Raw genomic sequence first — 6,000 nt, forward strand, 5'->3', positions numbered from 1 at the left:
TTAAATACTTTCTAACGAGGTCTGCTTAGTCTTAAATGAAAATGGTGCCAATCTAACTACAATATGTCAGCCACAGTAGCTAATCTGAAATTCTTGTTATAGCTGAAAATATCTAAGATGTCTTCAATAATCAGCAGATGAAAGGGAGAAATGGTTTTATCTTGAATTCATGGAAATTCTTTTCACCTGGTAGAGCATCAGTCCCTCTGAGTTACTCAGGGGAAGCCACAAAGAGTATTGTTATACAGGTTGGGTCAGTTCACATTATACTTTGGTATGTTAAATATACAAAATATATTCATCCCAAAAATGGGAAGAGTGACCATACCCATTGTTATACTAGGGACTGTTATAAGGAGATGCTTTATTCCAAGGGAACCTGTTCTGTACTATGTTTTATTCTGAGTTGGTATTGTATTCCTATACCATGTTAATATGTCCGTATGTAGTAGCATTTCATGACATCCCAGCAATATAGTGGCTATAAAGTGCCAACTCGAGTTGAAATTAAAAAAATGAATTGTACAAAATTTAGGAAGATAAAGCCTTCCAAATCAATGTAAACATAAGTCAAGAAAATGAAATATGAAGCATCTAGATTCTGTATATATAAAAAACCAAATAAAAGATACAGGTGACACATTTTTAAAAAAATAAATAAACATATGGTCAATTTTTTTTGTATATACCTTTCTCACTAAAAAAGACCAAATTTTCTTGGTGGTACATTATTGTACAGTTTCTTCATTTATCTCACAGGGTGGATATACTATGTGAAGCCTTTGTAAATCTGGTTTTGTCAGTAGATGGCACAAACTGAAATAACAAGAAAACCTGTATATATGAGTAGCTACATTGTTTGTTTTCAGCCTTGGTTATGCCAGCACCAGTTTATAATTAGGGATGACAGAGGTGTCCAACCGATAGATTCATAATTAGAAGTAATTACAGGTGAACTAGAATTAAGGCAGCAAGTAATAAAATTGATTCAGAATGCTTTTAAGGCAAGCTGCAAACCTATTTGCCTAATAGGAAATCAGTTGTTAATCTTATTAGCTGTTATTGTATTGTAACAATCCAAGGGGTTTTACTTGACCGAGCAATGTCAAACTCTGGCATGATTCCGCTTGAAGTCATTAGTTTCCTTTAATTCCAAAGACTTCCATACAACTTATGTTGTAAATTGGAAACTCTGTGTCCATTCTTTACTAATTTTACTGTAATTAATACAAGACCACAGCTCTCACAATTTCCCAATTGTCTGTTAACCACACATCTGCACAAGTTTTCTTCGTTAACCTTCCATATGTTTTGTACACTGAACGTATTGTTCAATTCCAGTCTACATATACTTTAAGTTCAGAGTTTCCATGTCCATACAGTTTTCGAAAAGATTTTGATAGTTTTTGGTCTCCGATTTTTCATAAATCCCTCTCAGGGATTACAGTCACATCAGCTGTAGTATCAATCTTGAATAAAAGTGAAGCGTTGTTCAATCTAAGCTGCGCTATCCACGGCTGACCCTTCTTTGTGCTAATAGTCCCTAGAAATCCAGGCTCCACTCTCGATTCTATTTTGCGAACTGATGATTTTGACAGACAGCATTTTGTATTGTATCCCCTTTTCTTACACTTGTGACATTATGCTTCTTTTGCAGGACATTGGTCTCGAGAATGATTAACTTTGTTTCCCCATCTCATGCACCCTTTTCTGCTGACATTATTCTATTGAACGTTTGGGATTTTATGTTTTTGCTTCCCATATTTGAGTGAAGACGTTTTTTCTGCATCCATTTCAGTCATTCTTTCTGCACTTGGTCGTATAGTTGATTATTGCTATTTCACATCCTCATTTTGTTGAATTTGACTAAAGGCAGACTTGAGTTGCAGTTGCATCTAACTGCAATTTTTCCGACAGTTTTGAATCTCGGAGTCCAACTACTACAACTCGATCCCTGATCATTTCATCATGTAGTGACCTAAAATTACAATTATATGCTAACACAAAGATGTAACAAAACTTTTTGCTGTTTCTCCCTCTTCCTGTTTTCTTTGATTAAATTTGGCTTTATCAAAAATTACATTCATCTTTGGCATTAATTATCGCATGAACCTATCTGTCATGGGCTTCCACATTTTTTGTCTTCCTCTGTCAGGTTGAACGAAGACAAAATGTCTAGAGTCTCACTTCACATGGAATAAGTCACGGTATTTACTTCAATTTCTTCCTCTTTTTCACTAAATCCAGATGCTTGACAAAAGCACTAAAAGCTCTGAAACCACTTTTCCCCAAGTTGCATGTCTTGAAAGTCAAATTTGTCTGGATTTGTACATTGAAATGAGGCCATTTTCAACTCTGATAATTTAAATCCTGTGTTTTTACTGCTGCCACCAAGGAATGTTATTTGCTGTTGAAGAATAACTGCAGAAGGCATTCTATACTATTTATTAAATACAAGACATCAGTACAGTTAGGAGGGGGAGTAAAGACTGCCCTGAAAGTAGGTACATAAACCCTAGTGAATGTATAACATAAACCAGCTGTTGGCATATATCAGTTCTAATCCAGTGTGGAATATCGGATTACTTTTACTGTCAAGTGATATTTCAAAGCTACTTAGGTTAAGGCTTGCACTACACCTGCCAACGATGGTACAGTCCCTTTCTTTTTCGTCTTCCATTGTGTAATTTACATATCCAATCATAAATACTGCACCTGGAGTCACACAACCAATGTGCACCACTTGATTTGATTAGAGACAATTTAACTACCGGGACACTCATGTGGCTCTGACCTGAATTCACCAAAAGTAAACCGTGGTATCATGGAAAGTTACTAACACTTCACTCCGTGACGTTTGCTCCTGGTAATTGGCTAATTATTTCGGGCTGAGGAATATTTCTCAAGACCGAGTTCCCATAATCAAACAAGTAATCACAAATATCTAAGGATTCTTTAAAATGGAACGCTATAAACAAATGGGCATACTCTAAATTTATTACAGTTTCTTATTGTGTTCCCTTAGAAATAAATAATATTGTATTTTCCTTAACATTTTCAAAGTGGTGAAGAATGCTACTTATATTCTTCAGAAAGCAGCTTCAAAGCCTAAGCAGAAAATAAACTTTATTTTGCTTAGCGTTTCTGGGTTTTGCTTAGCATGACTAAATCAAACAGGTGTGCTTTGGCCAGTTCCAAAAAGGTCTCTTGTACTAAAAGTCCAGATATTACTTTATAATGCGACTATTTCCAGAAATACGTCATAACCTATGCTGACTAATTATATGATGTCCAAGTTAGTACCTAACATAGATAATATAGTCATGGTCCATCAGAACTAATAATGAAAACTCCTGATTTCATCAAAATATATCAAATTAAAGGAAAAACATCAGGAAGTCAATTCATGTTGTGATAACTTGATGCAAAGTCACCATTAAGGTATGTTCAATATAAGAACTACATTTATCAAAAAAGGAAATCCATTGCCACCACCACCCCCACTCTCATGTTGGTATCCTGGGGCACCTTATATTTAAATGCATTGTAGTATAGAAGTACACAGAAACGAAGTGCTTATAGACACGCTTCTACATTTTACATAAAACAAAGAAATGAAGTGCTTATAGATACACTTCTATTTTTTTACATTAAAAAATGAAGTACTTATACACACATTACTATTTTTTAATTTACTAACATACAATTGGTAATTGAACTAGTGTGTCTTTTCTAGAGTATTGGTGTCGCCGTGAAATCGGCTGTTTTTGTGGACGGGGAGTTATGGCAATCTTGTATCATCTAAGATCGCGTCCACGCCTGGCGACAGGCTTTCCCACAGGATAGGGTCTGCTTATTCGGAAAAAGAAGGAGAACTCTTTTGTGTCTACACGGCAGTCGACAAAACCTCTGTTTTGGTTTCTGCTATTGCTGCTGCTGCTCTATCTGCTTCTGAAGTCTACTTCTCCGTCTATTCTTCTTTCTCATTCTTTATTTCCTCTCTAAAGAGCTCTTCTACCAGGTCTTCGGTCACTTTCAGCATTCTGACATTCTGTATCTCTTCATGTTTGGGTATCAGACTTTGCCTGACACGATGTGAATTTACGTAAGCTTCGTTCAGCTTGGCTAGTCTTGAACACATCTTCCTAGGACGATGAGTCAACAATGGATGGTCAGTCTTACTTATTTGGATTATAGCGGCGTGCGTAGTGGTGTACATGTGCCACCGATTTATGTTCGCAAAGCGGACTGATAATTGATTCTGGGGGAAGGAATTAGAGCCTCATTCCCCAGGCGTGTATGTGCTCAAGGAGCACTGTTGATTTAGTCATCAGGTCGTGGGACTAAATGTCTCTAACGACCTGAATGAAGGACTTTCATGAGTGGGAATGTACCGAACACACTCATGTTACTATTAGATGAATTCCAGTATGTTGTCAACTGGCCCAGGTGTCAACCAAAGCAGTATGTGACGCCAGTTGCGATTGGTCGCCACTATGACATCACATCAGGACACCTGGACAAGACGGGTGGAAATGGTCCCACATCTCCGTCTAGGTACAGGAGAACCGGGTGTGGCAAGGAAGAAAAGGTACACAGAACAGGCGTAAACGACACAGGGCCCTAAAACACCAAACCGTACTTAGCTAAATTTAGTCCAGTTATTTTAATGGACAATAAAAATACCAATAATGTTTAAGCCACCTGTGCAATTATTCAAATCAACTGAGTCGGACATTTTGAAAATGATACATTTATGAAGTTGGAATTTTGTGTACAAAGTGTACATTCGAAATGCTAATTAAGTACCAATCAGTAAAGTCCAAATGAGATATGAATAGTTTGTATCACGCATAATACAAATTAGAGAATACAAATGTTGATGACGGTAACCAAACGGATCAAATTAGGATACTGAAAATAGATATATTATCAAAAGAAGTTTCCAGCCAAAATGGAATCCGCATCATTCACTTTGACAGTATTGACAGGTAGCGCGACCTTTTCCAGATCGAGATTCCGGGGGTCATCAGAAGGTAAGTAAGCACCTGATTTACAGCGCTGATATCGTCAGTCCACATGAGTAAGCCAGTACTTTTTTTTGAGGATCCACCCGACCATTGGACTGCTAACATCGCAGCTGGTAATTTGTTTGCATACTGAAGTGTAAAGTTTCCTTTTAAAAAGAGCATTATCCTCCTCTATAATTCAATAGCATGAGCCTCGTTGATATGCAGGTATTACCGGACTTCTGTCAATTATGTGGGTCCTTGTGTCCGCATGTGCAGCGTGTTTCCCAGTCACCCACATAATGCTTTGGAAAGATACCAGCCACGGTTCTGATGTTACTCCCTCGATGTCGCCAAAGTGAATGGTTCAGTAAAGGCAGCTTTCCAGCGATGTAATCTTGCACTACTCTTTGCCGTCCCGAGCAAACCCAAGTCCTTGTTTGACTGGTGGCTCATCATATCTTCATTCTTCGTTATTAATTCATAGCCGCCCGTGGACGCTCGGATGTAGTGCTCCTCGATGTTTGCTGATCGACGTCCTCTTGCTGAATGATGATGGTCAGACTGACTGACCGACTATTTAGATTAACGTAGTTTTCGCCCGTCATGGCATGTAAGACGAGATAATGCCAGCAAAGCTGACCGATTAATTGATTATGGGGGAAGGAATTAGTGCCTCATCCCCCCGGGCATTTATGTGTTCAAAGAACACTGATTAATTCGGCCTGCAAGTCTTGGAACTAATAATTCCCTAACGACCTGAATGTAGGCCCATCATGAGTGGGAATGAACCCAACACGCACTCAAGGTAAAAGTTGGATTTCAGTCTGTGATTGAACGCACCAGGTGTCGACCCAAGCAGTGTGTAACGTCCGCTGCGATTGGTCTCAGCGATGATGCACATCGGGACAACTGGTGGAAACGGTTCCACATCTCCGTCATTGTACGATGTCCGAGTGAGGCATAGAAGCAAGGAACTCGGCAAGCCAGC

The sequence above is a fragment of the Sinohyriopsis cumingii genome, chromosome 10 (assembly GCF_028554795.1).
Source record: "Sinohyriopsis cumingii isolate HCF-2022 chromosome 10, ASM2855479v2, whole genome shotgun sequence".
Lineage (NCBI taxonomy): Eukaryota > Metazoa > Mollusca > Bivalvia > Unionida > Unionidae > Sinohyriopsis > Sinohyriopsis cumingii.